Here is a 14,883-nt window from a genome sequence, read left to right as displayed (position 1 = left end):
TTGATCCTTCCCGGTCTTTGAGTGGCTTTTGGAGCTGCGATGTGATCAGGGATGAGACAAGTTTGCTATGGCATCATGTACAGGCATGCCCTCCAGCTGTACAGGTGCGTGTTACACCATCCTTGTATTCTTAAGTCCTTACAATGTGACAAAACACCGCTCCCTGCATGCTCCGCTGGGCAGGGGGAGAATATCTCATGCAACAAACCCAATTTCATCTGAACTGAGATCGGGGAGGGCCAGCTCACCCTCTCACATTCAAAATTTAAATCAGATCTCCTCTCAGTCGAGTGGAATCAATACGACCCTCCATCTTACTTTGAAATGAGACCTAGTCGTCCTCATGGATTATAGTTGGCTCATCACGGGATGACACCGCTTGTGGATATCTCTAGAGATCCAACTCCATCCGATTCTTCTGATCTCCATCTTTCTATCAGTCCTCCATTCAATCTTTCCATCCCTTCCTCTGTTTGTGGATGATATCTAGGTGGGAAGAATGGAGATAATCCATTCTTTAATCAGAAGCATCATTTCACATTTAACCTCTAAGCCTGGCCACAAATTCTCCACCAGGCATGCATATTCTAAAAACTAAGAATGGAAACTATATAACTGCATCCATGGTTAGAAAGAGTGCAAAAGTGCTGGATAAATGTCTTTAATAATTGCTACTTCTGATAAATATCCTTAAAAAGAAGTCACATAACTAAAAACTGTGCATGGCTGCAATGTGTTTCGCTATTCCTCGCCTTTTGCACCTCCATTTTTCTCATCACTGCAGCTTCAACAAGGTTTAATTGGTATGGAAATAGAAGTGGTAAAACATGACAGGAACTTCCCAAGCTCGGCTATTTAGACCCTTTATTACTGTGTACTGTCCTTCAACCAATTATCGCCAATCTGCTGCTCTGCAACCCCCTACCAGCCGCTTCCCTCATGATTTAACCAGGCCTCATGCAGCTGCAGGGAGACGGCTACGGGTCGATAAATACAACTTGTAATCCAATGTGGTGCAAATTGACTTATTATTGGAGAATAATAGTTTGGAGAGCTTATTTTAGATTTTGCGCCCCCCTACCTCCACTGCCTCAACTCGTGCACATCGTCACATAAAGCTGAAATACACCTGCAGTTCTGACATTTAAGCATAATTTCATAATGCCTTAGTCCACATTTGAAGAGCTGCAGTAATCTAACATAATTTGAATCCTTACAAATCTTAATCTAAATGATAATTATGTCATCTCGTAAACAGAGAACCACCTCAGTCTTTGTCTGTGACAGTGTTTCTGTGTCTGCTTTATTTGCACAGAGCCAGGAAATGTCACCTTGCAAAGAAAATTCACAGCTCAAGCTGTGTGTGTTTGCCACATAACGGAAAATGACTGGACCTCCAAAGAAGCAGATAAAAAGATGAGAAGTTACATCTGCATGAACAGATTACTCTTTCACATTCAAACAAATACATTTCAGATATTCAAAGCTTGTTTTTGTGAAATTAGAGATAACGCTGCAGTAACCTTTCCCTCTGGTTGACAGGGTAAGGTAAATACAAAAATAAGTAACAGAATTAGCAGAATTAGCAGAATTCTAAAATAAACAACTGCATTAGTGCACTACAGTTTCACTTCCTGCAAGAATTCATCCCTGGCACAGTCATTTGGCATGGTCTGCCCATAGACCAGCTTGTTGTCTGGGCCATTGTTAGCCCAGGAGGCTGGCCTGAGCCCTGAGGGCTTGGTCAGCGTTTAGGGTGTTTTGAAGGGTGGGGAGGAGAGGGAGGGGGACTACATAGATGGGTGCAGGCCAAGGCTGGGCAGGGCTCAACGCCAGGGTCTCAGTGGGACGCCCTCCTTTCTGGGAGCCTGCTCGGCACCCTCCTGGGGCCCCAGCAGGGTGCAGGGATACATGGTCAGTGCAAGACAGGTCCATCTGCCCCACTACCTCCGCCCCGCTCATGCCAGCACCCTCCTATCACCTGCTCCATCGGCACCTTATGGAAATGAGCTACTGCTGCCTGACCTAGCTGACACGCATGGCTCACCTTCAGCATATGCCACCATGGCTTCTGTGTCTTCTGTGTGTATGAATGATAGGAGCAAGTTTTCTGTGTCTATATTTCTCTTTTTCTCTTGTACTTAAACTATTTTCTATAACAGGAAGACAAAAACTGAATATGCCACGTGTAGAACCTGACATGAGACATTTCTTCTCATACAGTAGTCACAGGGTTGGTTCGTTGTTTTTAGTAAAGATAGCAGGAAACACATACATCGAGTGAAGTGTGTCTCTGATGTGGCTGAGTGTCAGAGTGGAGAGGATTTCCTTTTCAATCCTTTGTTGCTCTTCTATTAAAGTGTTGTTTTAAAATGCAGGGTCAAAAGATGGCCATCACAGTGCCTGCAGAGTATGGCTGGCTCTGCATGTGACTGCTCATGTGCTATTTCACTGTGTACCTTTTGAAAATTACAGCAAGAAAACACCGATATCACGAGCAAGAGAAAACATGGAGTCTCATGCTAAAAATAAGACGTCCTGTAGTCGAAAAGCTAACACCTTCTACAAAAACGCTCTGGTGTGAAAAAGAGCGCAGTACTTTTGAAAAAAGTTAAGAGTTGTAAGACAGTGACAGCAGGCTTTTTTTTAAACCAGAAACACAGGCAGGAACTGACTATTCTGAATAGGTATAACATTGAGTTAAATTAATCAACTTTATCCTTTTTCACTTTTCTTAAAAGGCTAAAATGACTTAAAAAGCAGGAAGACCATCTGTTAAAACTCAGTTGTATTTAGAGCCAAGTATGTATATTTATCAAGCTAACATCTATGGGCATTTCCTCTTTTGGACAGTGTGGTGAGCAGACTGGGTTTTGTGCATTTGTATAATAATAATTTCTTCCTTCTAGAGGTGTTAAGCAAAGCTGGGCTCAAAAGGAGAACTACAGTGTCATTCTGAGGTCCCTTTTCCACTCTGCAATTTAAGAAACATCAGGCTTATATTTTCATTCGCAACCATGTGATCAAAGATAATTCACTTTATTGCACTTATGGACGAGTTAAACTTCTCTGTGCTCGGTTAAGTGTTTCTGACTCAAAGGTTTAACTATTGCAAACTTTGATTTATTTCTATTTTTTGTAAACATATTCTTCAGTATGGGAGGCTGCTGTATTAACATGCAATCACATGTGCATATTTCTTCATAGAACAAACAACTGACTGGGGCAATCAGCTCCATTTCCTGTTGGCAAGCTGTAAACTGTGAAATTAATAGAGTTGAAGAGCAGACAATGTTATCCATATATTTAAGGAAATTTAGAGTGAGAAAAAACATGAAATGGCTGGCTCCTGAGCAAGAGGAGATTCTGTAATAGAAATAATAGAAACTGGTTTGTACAGGCAAAGAGCTCAAAGCTAACCCTGCATATAAGCTTCTTGTGATATGTTGATATGTATACATTTTGCTTGCATGTTAACTTTCCCTGGATGCTGTCCCCCTCATTTCCTTCAGCCTCTTTGTAACCATTTTGGACAGTTTCAGGTGGAGAAATTAGCTTTTTAATCATTTCCATGCAACTAATGTTTTATTTTCAGTGGCTCCACTGATCTTGAAAAAACAATTAAGCTAAGCTTTCACAGTGCCCCACACTTTTTGTATTGAATCATATAATACAAATGATTTTAGACCAGATATATATTTTTTATAACAAACTTTCAAACTCAAAAGCAGTTAGGGGCCACTCAGTCTAAGCCAAAGTTTTTAATATCTGTGCTTGACAGCTGGCATCACAAGTTGTACATTATAAAAAGAAACATCTCTTTCTAATATTAAGACATATTTCTAGTCATAAACAGCAATTTCCCATACAACACTAGAAGAGCAAAAGGGATCCCATTTACTGAGTCAAGAACTCATTTCAAACACAAACCAAAATGAAGTAGTCCTCCTCCTCCACAAACGGGGCAGGCGCTCGGCCTATTGTGATGCTGTGGCTGCCACCATGCTGAATGCGGTGAATAGGGAGCAGTCGTGCCCTCTGTGCAGCCTCAGCTGTCTTTGACTGATAGGCTGGATGAAGGGGGAGGCGTGAGGTGTAAGGCAGTTCATGAGGCCTGTAGAACTACAACAAAACTGAACAGACTGTCGTGTTAGTCATCGTAACTTACCAAAGCAAGCAGCCAGGCAGTGGGCTGCTGCACTAACACCCAGCCCGAGCTAATTAATGCAGCCAAATGAGATCAGCGGCAGAGGCCCAGGCCGGGGCCATACTGCTAAATAGCTTTCCTTCAGTACGGGTCGGTGCGGTGTAATTACCACCGGGCCGTCCCACAATGCTGCCTTTATGTCCCACTGAAAATGATTTCATGTCCCTCGTTCCCCCATTAGCAGCGTGTTATTCAAATGTGATGAGAGAAGTCTGTCAATGCTTATTGTGCCTGTTTGTGTGAGAGAGTGCCAGTTTGCTTTGAATATAAAGGAGCGCTTTGCGAACGTGTTGTAGTGGGCACATGTTCTTTGATCGCAATGAATCTGAGGCTGCAGCCCACCAACATCTAACAACAGTCTGATGGACATTTAAAGAGGGAAAGCTGTAGTAGTGCTAATGCTAACCTGTGTTTGATTTGAAAGCAAGGAATAAAATGCCAGCATGCAAATGATACCTATTGAGTTAAAAAGAATAAAACAATAGTACAGCAAGAACATGTAGCACCTGTTCCTCAATGTAAATAAATGAATAAATATTTGATTAATAATTGAAGGCCTTCATAATTCCCAAGGTTTTTGCAGTCATGCAGTTTGACAGCCTTCTATAATCTTCAACCTATGTTTTGTCTTAAGTGAATTTAGGACCTGGTGCATGTTTGAGGGGCAGAAATATTAAATGGCAAGTCAACGTTCTTATGTTTTTTCTTCTATGATGAGAATGCTCATTCAGCTTTTATGGTGTAATTAAATTCCTCTCTCAATTTATGACAACAAAAATCCTTGATTAAAATATACTAATGGAAATATTATTCCTTTCACTGCTGTCAGCATATCTCAGTAGAAAAATGAATATTTTCTCATGAAGCACTCATTTTCTTTTGGTGCAGATCCTTTGTAAAAGCATGTACAGTAATTCTTGTTGCCACATAGAAGTGTTTATTTGGTTTTCACACAACCTACCTCACTTTTGTCAGTTTTTCCTCAACCTACCAACCCCATCTTTCGAGGTTTATCGTGCATTATTACATCTAAAAAACCCTTTATGGGGCACATGTAGCATGGTGGTTATATATAATAAACCTTTAAAGAAAATGCTGAACTCATTGGGTGTAACTGTAAATGAGTAAAGGTAAAGTGCTGAACTACGCAGTGGATCAAAAGTAAATAAATATCCCAGTTTCCCTTTTTTTCCTCATCCATATGCTGCGTCTGTTCTCCATCATAATCCCTCCATTCAAGCCAGCATGAATGTAGACACCAACAACCGTTTGGTGTGTAATGTAGCAGAAGCATCTCGCTGGCCGCCGCTATAGTGCCACCCTGACACTGTCAAAGGTGCCACGTTTAGCCCCAGGCACTACTACTCAATCACTGCCTGGTTCACAGGGGCCAGCACACCAGCAGGGCCCACTAATGCTTTACTTACCCGCTCCACCTCTGCTCCTCCGCCGCCCCTCTTTTACTTGTCAGGACACCCGGGTCCTTATGGATAAAACTCACCCCCCACTACCAAGGGGAGAGAGGACAGGACGTGTTTTGCAGAGTCCCCCAGCAGCAGCTTTCTGTGTCCTGAGGCTGAATCCTCGCTGATCACTAGCAGAGTCCCCCAGACAGGACATGTGTGATAGTTAGCTGCTATATCCTAGACCTGTGACTATGAAGCCCTGCAGGGTGCACTGACATATGCCTGAACTGCACAGACGAGAGAAACCCACATATTTGAATTTAACCTAAATCCAAACTGCTTGTTTTTGATTTAGTTCCACATTCAAACTATTTATGGGCACTAACATTGAATCCATCAGTAGTATACCTATAATGTATGTTAATATTTTATACATACAGTATAAGGTGAATTTAAAGTGTCTTTTAAATCTGATTGTAGGAAAAAAGAAGAGGCACAGAATAATCTGAAAAAAGAAGAAACCCATTATATGCAGAGGAGATTGCCGACAAGGACAAAAAGAAAGTAGACAAGAGATGAGAGCAAAGTGAAAAAGCAATAGCCAGGCTCTATAGATCAGATCCAGTATTCACAAGTCCAGCTGGATAGGAGGTGAGAATCCAGGGTCAGGCTCCGACACGACTCCCTGACTCCTAATTTGGAGATTCTCATTTTCAGCTGCCGAACCGATGGCAAGAAATCGTACCTGTGAGAAGCCTTCAGGCAGAACAGGGAGAGGTGTGGAAGAATCTGTTTCTGTCAGAGAGGATGCTGCTCGGCTTCTTGTCTTTGTTCCAGCTGGTCTTCAACACGATCACAGTGGGGAGTTGTAGGTTTATGCACAAACTTGATTTAAGCCTTTTCCATAACGACTAATTTAAACCCTGTGAACGCTTATAACATTTCTATTGAACAATTCAAACATAAACACAATTAGTGTCTACATTTTAGTGTCTACATTTTGCATACAAGGTTTTGTTATTTGCAAATAAACTACGCTAAATTTATGACAACAAAAATCCTTGATTAAAATATACTAATGGAAATATTATTCCGTTCACTGCTGTCAGCATATCTGAGTAGAAAAAATAATATTTTCTTATGAAGCACTCGTTTTTTTTGGTGCAGATCCTTTCTAAAAGCATGTACAGTAATTCTTGTTGCCACATAGAAGTGTTTATTTGGTTTTCACACAACCTACCTCACTTTTGTCAGTTTTTCCTAAACCTACCAACCCCATCTTTCGAGGTTTATCGTGCATTATTACATCTAAAAAACCCTTTATGGGGCACATGTAGCATGGTGGTTAATGCGTGCGCCCCATGTGTGGAGGCTGTGGTCTCCCAGGCCAGCAGTCTGGGTTTGAATCCGACCTGTGGCTCCTTTTCACGCATGTCATTTGCTGCTCTCTCTCTCCCTGGTTTCTGACTCTATCCACTGTCCTATCTCTAAAAAAAGGCATGAAAAAGGCCCACAAACAAACCTTTGGAAAACCTTTACCTTTACAGTAAATGTGTCATTTACTAAAGCTTAAACAGTGTGTTATTAAGGTTGTGAAATTGTGTATTTTGCATTGACCAATAGTTCACTGTGCTGCTTCCTGATCTCAAGCATTTCACTAACATCAAGTTGTATCTATATATGATGCGTTTGAATTTTTGAGAGCTTCAAAGTTATCATGCTTGTGATGCTATTAGAAAAACGTAAATATAATTGTAAAGTCTATTTTGTCAATAAGGACCTGCCGGGGTTTCTGTGCAGACTTGATACAAAGTGTTAACCCTGAAGTGAAAAGAAACAAATTACTTCAAAACATACAGATTAGTTTAAAATCAAGAGGGCAGTAGAGTCATCTTTTCATCATCATACTGAGTTGTTGCTGTCCAAAACACACACACACACACCACACACACATTTTGTCACGTCCACATTTTGAAATGACACAAATTTGCTCCATTGTGATTTGCTGCGTGGCTTCACACACTGCCACACACATGCAAACCCCCCCCCCCCTCTTTCTGACAAACTCTCACACATACTGACTGCATGTCTTGAGCCTCTGACACTGGTGTCTCATGGCTTCTACGAAGAGGTCAACTAGTTGAAGAAACGAGTACGACCTTTCTCTGTCATGGTCACAACAGGTGATGATCTGAAGCCCTGGAATCCTGCGTACACAATCACACACATGCACACACAATCACACACATGCATACACAATGCATCTTATAATCCTAATTGGTTTGTTCACAGTAACTCCAGCTCTTTAGGTCTTATGTTTTTTGCTTTCTATTATAGTAACTTAGAGGTGATGAAATCAAGTGGCTCTTAACATAATCCAATGGTAAATTACAATGTTTTCTATTTATTTTATTTTTTTATAAATTGTACATTCTAAATCAGGGGTGTCCAAAGTGCGGCCCGAGGGCCATTTGCGGCCCTTGAGGGGATTTTTTGCGGCCCGTGACTTCAAATAAAGAATCTGAAGATTTTGGCCCTAGGCCTTGATTAAGATTGGCACATTATCTTATTTTTCTTTTTCATGTTGACAAAGGCTGAACAATATTCCTAAAATAGAAAATGTTCAGTAACATGTATGTTGTTGTTTTTTTTAAATCTACAGCTTTTACTATTTTCCACATTTTTTTGTAAACTATGAAAAAAAACGTATGCAAAGTTTTTGCAAACAAGCGGACTGTTGTTTAACCATTTAATGACCTGAGCTAAATGCAGAAAGCTTTTCCAAAAAAATGAACCACGTTACAGGCTTGATTCTGAGAAAAAAACAAATAAAGTAGAACGAAGAAATCAAAATATTTGATTTCCTTTTACTAAAGGGTTTCTTTAGCGAGCCTTCTGATTCTGATCTACAAAGCCTTACTATTTTTTCAACTATATTTTAAAAAACAAAACCTGTGGCCCGCGAGCGATTCTAACACGACAATTTTGGCCCACAAGAAAAAAGTTTGGGCACCACTGTTCTAAATCAATCGTAATCCAATCTCTAAACCTGTCCCTGATCAGTTGACCATTTCAGAATAGTTTGAATACACGTGGCTTTTTGCTGTAATGGCCGAAAAACCCTGAAACACTACTTGATGTTTCAACTCGAACTTCAAACTGAAAGCCAGAGTGCTGCTAAAACCCAAAAACTAGACCCTTACCTGCAGACTCTACATCCCTATGCAGAAACTGAGATTAGTAAAGACCAGACTGTATGAGGAGGAGAGTTCTTGTGAGTGGATCAAGGACAATTTAAAATTCTACATATAAAAGCTAAAATAATTAGCATGAGAGAAATTTGATTTCAGTCACGTAGGGGTTGGGGTAAGGGGGATTATGGTAAGGGTTTAGGTTGCCTTCAGGTTCTGGTAGTTTAGTGGGGTTTAGAGTTAGGGTTGGGGGTTTAGTGTTAGCCCAAGCTATTAAAAAGCACAAATACACAAACTACCACCCTGTTAAATGACATGTTTGCAATCATACAGTTCTTCAAAGCTCTAGCTGTGCTTCAATTCAGAGACTTGATCACCGTTTAATACTTCTTCTATTTTTGAATTTATAATTCATTAATATTTAGTCTGTAAATAAAGAATCAAACTGCATTTACCCCGATGTGCAATATAATGCAAGGCTGCAGTCTTTATTATATTTTTTGTCCTGTTATTAGTGCCTCAGTTTATATTGCTTTAGTAAATGTCTTTTTTTTCCTTTTTTGTTTGTACCATTCCAAATCTTAAAGCTGGACTTCTTGTCCAAGCAGGTGTCGAGGGATTCGGTTGGTCTATGTTTGGAGAAGACCTTCCTCCCTGTTAGCCTTTTGCTCTGCATGCTTGCAGGGTTCACTGAAGCAAGGAGATGACATCCCCTCCTTTCCACAGAGAGCGCCATGTCTCTCTCCACACACACACACACACACACACACACACACACACACACACACACACACACACACACACACACATATGCACACCAGGTCCCTAGCCACACACTCTCTGACCCTCCACCCAGAGTCCTGCTCCTTGTACCCCCTGCTCCCCCAGCCTGCTCCTCCTCTCGTCCTCTGAGGAGAGGATTGTATTGAGCGGGAGCTTGAAACCATGCTTGTATTGTCAAAGGACTTGGCGGCACTTACCTCCACTTGAACATTTAGTGCTGTCTTGCTGGGCCTGGACAGAGAATTGCACTATAGGGTCACTGAAGAATTGCTGTTTATGGACAAGAGATAAACACACTGCTTTGTAGGGATTATCTCTCCAATCTGTGTAGGCAGAACTGAGATGTGTATCTTCTGATTGTGGAGTCCACTTCACGCTTATCTGTATGATTTTGCCATTCTGTATATGGGACCCGTTTAATACTACATGAGGATTGTGTGAACCAATGATGACACATAAATAAGCCTTTATTTAAGGGATTGACCTTTTTGAAATAAGTTTAAACATCCTCAGCTCAATTTGAATCACAGCTCATCATTTTTGACTTTGACCTCTCAAACGTTCATTTGTATTTCTGTATGATAATGTTTACTTAACTGCTCTGTTGAAAAATTTAGTTTTCTAAAAAAAAATTCTAAATTTTCTGTCTCCATCCTAGCAGCAGTATGTCTGTTTTTACAATTCAAGAAGAATACTGTTTATTCACAATTACCAAAGAAGGTGAAAACAACAAATGTTCATTCTAGTTCAGCTGAAAGTGACTGAAATGTCCTCACACCTTTTTTCCTTTTTTCCTTTTATACATTTCTAAATTATCCTATGCTCATGAAATGTCACATTTTCAAAACTCTTAAGACCTATGGTGGATCATTTTCACTATTTGTTATTCCCAAAGCAAAAATAATGTGATGCAATGTTACTCTTTTAGAGCGGAGAGTCCATTAATGGATTTCCTGTAGTTATTAGCTTAAAATTCAATGTTTTCATTTTTTTTTCAAATAAATATTCTTGGTCAAGAAGAATATATAATTTTTCAAAATACAACATAAGAATCGAGCTGTGGTATCTGTAGAAGTTTAGTGTTTCCGCTCAGCTATCTCAAAAATAATTCACGTGTCCTAAGATCGGTAACCTATGAGAGCCTTGGAGTGTGTGAGACGCCCTAAACAGCTGCCACTGTGCATGTGTGTGTTTCTGCATGTGTGTGTATGAGCACATGTGGGTGTCTGTGCATTTTAATAATAAGGTGTTGACTCTGCCCTACAAGGCTCACCTGTGGGGATTCCCAATTGTGTGTTATTTCGGACCTGTGTTCATGCTTGTGCGTGTGCGTGTGCGTGTGCGTGCGCGTGTGCGTGCGTGTGCGTGCGTGTGTGTGCGTGCGTGCGTGCGTGCGCGCGCGCACCATAATGGGGAGGGTTTTAGTCCGTAGTTTAACAGTGGTGGGATTTCTGGCCATTTAGAAGTGTTTGCTTGACTGAATTTTGTATTTGTACAACTGAATTATTGCAATAAAATTTTCTTGAATGCCATGATTATGAGTGTGTGCTCGCATATGTGCTTGTGGTGCGCAAATGTGTCCTCTCCGGCTCACACAGCCTCTGTCATAAACAGCCACAGCCTCTGGCAGGTGTTGCGCTGTGGTGCACAGATATGCGATTCCCAAAGTGACACACGCACACACGCACACACATATGCATGAACACAGGTCCGAAATAACACACAATTGGGAATCCCCACAGGTGAGCCTTGGAGGGCAGAGTCAACACCTTATTATTAAAATGCACAGACACCCACATGTGCTCATACACACACATGCAGAAACGCACACATGCACAGTGGCAGCTGTTTAGGGCGTCTCACACACTCCAAGGCTCTCATAGGTTACCGATCTTAGGACACGTGAATTATTTTTGAGATAGCTGAGCGGAAACACTAAACTTCTACAGATACCACAGCTCGATTCTTATGTTGTATTTTGAAAAATTATATATTCTTCTTGACCAAGAATATTTATTTGAAAAAAAATGAAAACATTTTAAGCTAATAACTACAGGAAATCCATTAATGGACTCTCCGCTCTAAAAGAGTAACATTGCATCACATTATTTTTACCCTAACCCTTTTTTAAATCCCACCACTGTTAAACTACGGACTAAAACCCTTCCCATTATGGTACACACGCGCACACACACACACACACACACACGCACACACGCACACAAGGAGTAAATGTAATAACCACAGGGCCTGTGTGATCTGTGTCTCTCTCCCTGGGTCTTGCTGGCTGTGCAGGTCCCCAGCAGCTCCTATATTACAGCAGTAGCAGGGGAGCCTGGCAGAGGCTGTGGCCTACAAAGTTCAATATAAACGAACAGTGGGATCTCCCAGGGACCTGGCAGGAAAAAGCTTAGCAAAGTTAAAGCCTGAACAGCCCTTCCTGGCTGCCCATGCCAAGGGAACAACACACATGGGCATACAAACCTGCACACAGCTGACAGTACATCTATCTACTGTGGTAGCCGTTATAGGGTTTTAACCTCTTTTCAAGGTTATGGCCTATAGAGCTTTGAAAACGTATGCAATTTATTGACCAATTTGAGGGAAATGGTTAGAACTCCCAAACACTAAACCAAGAAACCAAGAGAACATGTTGAATTTGTATGTATTATTAAAAACTTTAAAATGAAGTAAACTTCAAACTGGGAACAAAAGCAGAATAAGTAACCAGAAAACTTTTTCAATGGACATGGAGTGCATTAAAGAGACAACCTGACCTCACAATCAATAAAACTACAATCCACAACTGGACAAGCTGTATCCTCTGATGATGGTATGCAACAGAATGGCTTAAAATGGTATTTTTATAAGACTGTTGTAATGAATAATGAAATTATAATCACCAATTGAATAGAGAAGAAAAACAAAGAGATGTCAGGCTGAAATTATTAACATGATTTTTTTTATTAGAATTTGCCATTGTATAACTTAGATCTCCCTTTTTCTTTTACAATATCCGTATATACTGCTTTTCACAAATCGAAAAAAAAGAAAATCATTTGTAGGATTGGTCGGAGTGCATCACTTTCTTCTTTATCCTCCTCCTCGTCTTCCACTCTCCATGCCGCTCAGCCTCCTCTCGGTCTGCTTCTTAGGGTTGCTCCCCTCTTCAGATGGCTGTGGATGCAATAATGACCCAACAGATGGGTTTATTAGAGGGCGGTTAAGGCAGCCAGCGGGTGGTTTGTTCATGGGGAACCGCCAGGAGCTCCGGGTGAAAAGGAGACGGACAGAAAGCGAGTGACTCTGCCTCTCTCCTCGCTTGTTGATCCAATAGGCAGAGTCTCTTTCTCATAATGATCTCGGCCTCTGCAACTGGTGTGTAGCTGTCAGTATGTGTGTGTGTGTGTGTTTTTGTGTCACACCCACGCATATGTGCACTCTCCCTTATGTAGTGCATCCACACTTTGCATTTGTACATTTTGGTACATATGCCTCTATGTGAAGCATGTGCACAGCTTTTGACATGTAAATGAGGTTGAGCCGGCTTTGTTCTACCTACATGTTAATGCTTGTTTAAGATGTCATCTGTCTCTTCAATGGGGCGGGTGGCGGGCTTTGTGTTTCAAACCCCCAGGTGTCAAAGGAGGTTCTTCAAACCCTCGTTAGTGTCCTAGAGAGCGTGTGTGTGTGCTCTGCTGGTGCATGCCTCTCTAGATCACAGGACAATATGGGCCACATCCTATCATAGAGAGACCTCATTGTACTCTCTGACCTTCTATGTCTCTACGACACTTATTAGCTCAATAGAGTTGATTTGGCAAATTAAGGCTAAAAAGTGGGATGTTGACTTGAGCATATGGATGGGAATCAGACATCAATGGGAATGAAATTAGGAAATGAGTCCCTAATTAGCTGATTATGGGAGGAGAAGAGATATTCTAAGGCTGGTTAACTTTCATTAAAAGAGAGTCAAGAGTTATTTTTTTAAGATTTATTTTTGGCCTTTAGTCTTTTTTTAAATAGGACAATAGAGTAGGAAGTCAGGGAAAGAGAGCAGAGAATGAATCGTACCCCGGCTGTCAGATTGGAGGACTATAGCCTCTGTATATGGGACGCAACCTAACCTCTAGGTCCCCCAAGAGTTGTTGTAATTCAATATTAAGTGTAGGAAACATTCCCAACTGCGATGTATAGACAAGCGATGTCAAAGACTTTAAAAACTAAAAGTTGGAAAGGAGTATGCAGTTCAACTGTGTCAGGTAATGTTTGGTGTTTTCTCTTTTTCTTACCTTTCCACCTTAACCTCTCACACAAAAGTTTGCCTTTAACCGCTTCAGATCCGAGGTAAGCTGGTCCACTGTGGTTTTGTCGTGCAGTTAAACTACTTAGGAGGCACAGGGAAAAGATGCAACTGAACCCAGCACCTTTTCAAATGGATGGTACTTTTTTTCTTTGCATTGGCTTCCATTAAATTCGAGAACATTTTATTTATTTATTTATTTTTTAAATATTTATTTTTGGGCTTTTTGTGACAGTGGATAGAGTCGGAAATCAGGGAGAAAGAGAGTAGGGAATGACATGTGGGAAAGGAGCCACAGGCCGGATTTGAACCTGGGCCGCCCGCTTGGAGGGCTACAGCCTCTATACATGGGGCGCGCGCACTAACCACTAAGCCACCAGCGCCCAAATTTGAGAACATTTTAATGTGATACCATACGACTTTTAAAACTAAGAAGTAATTCATTCTTACATTTTAAGAAAGGTAAAGCTCAATAAATCAATACTCAGGGACCTTGTTTGGCAGTCACTCAAGAGGCTAAGATTTCCCCGTATTCACAACCTTTGTATAGATTTAACTGTTGGTTGTCAGTGTTTGACTTACTCTTCTTTTGCTAAAGTTAAACTACAATTTTCAAATTTACAAGTTTTAAGTATTTAAAGTTCTCGGCACATGAATATATATCATCAAGCATGTGTTTGGATGTAACTGTGCATGTACATAAATACTTTCATTGATATTGAGACCTGTAAGCAGTCCTCTATTCCAGCTGAACTAGAATGAACATTTGTTGTTTTGTAACCTGACTCTAAATCTGTTAAAATCTCACTTTTTAACATGATTTCTTCTTGAACATGGCTTCTTCTTTTTTCTTTTTTTTTTGACTAACTTTTTATTTATTTTGACAACATGATTTCTTCTTGAACATGGCTTCTTAATAATTCTCAATAATTGGTCACATTTAACACTGTGTTTGTTTGGTCCTAGTTATTTGCATGTTTTAATGCATACATT

The sequence above is a fragment of the Labrus bergylta genome, chromosome 19, assembly GCF_963930695.1.
Source record: "Labrus bergylta chromosome 19, fLabBer1.1, whole genome shotgun sequence".
NCBI classification, from domain to species: Eukaryota; Metazoa; Chordata; class Actinopteri; order Labriformes; family Labridae; genus Labrus; species Labrus bergylta.
The sequence above is the reverse complement of the archived record's forward strand: the minus strand, read 5'-3'. Positions refer to the sequence as shown.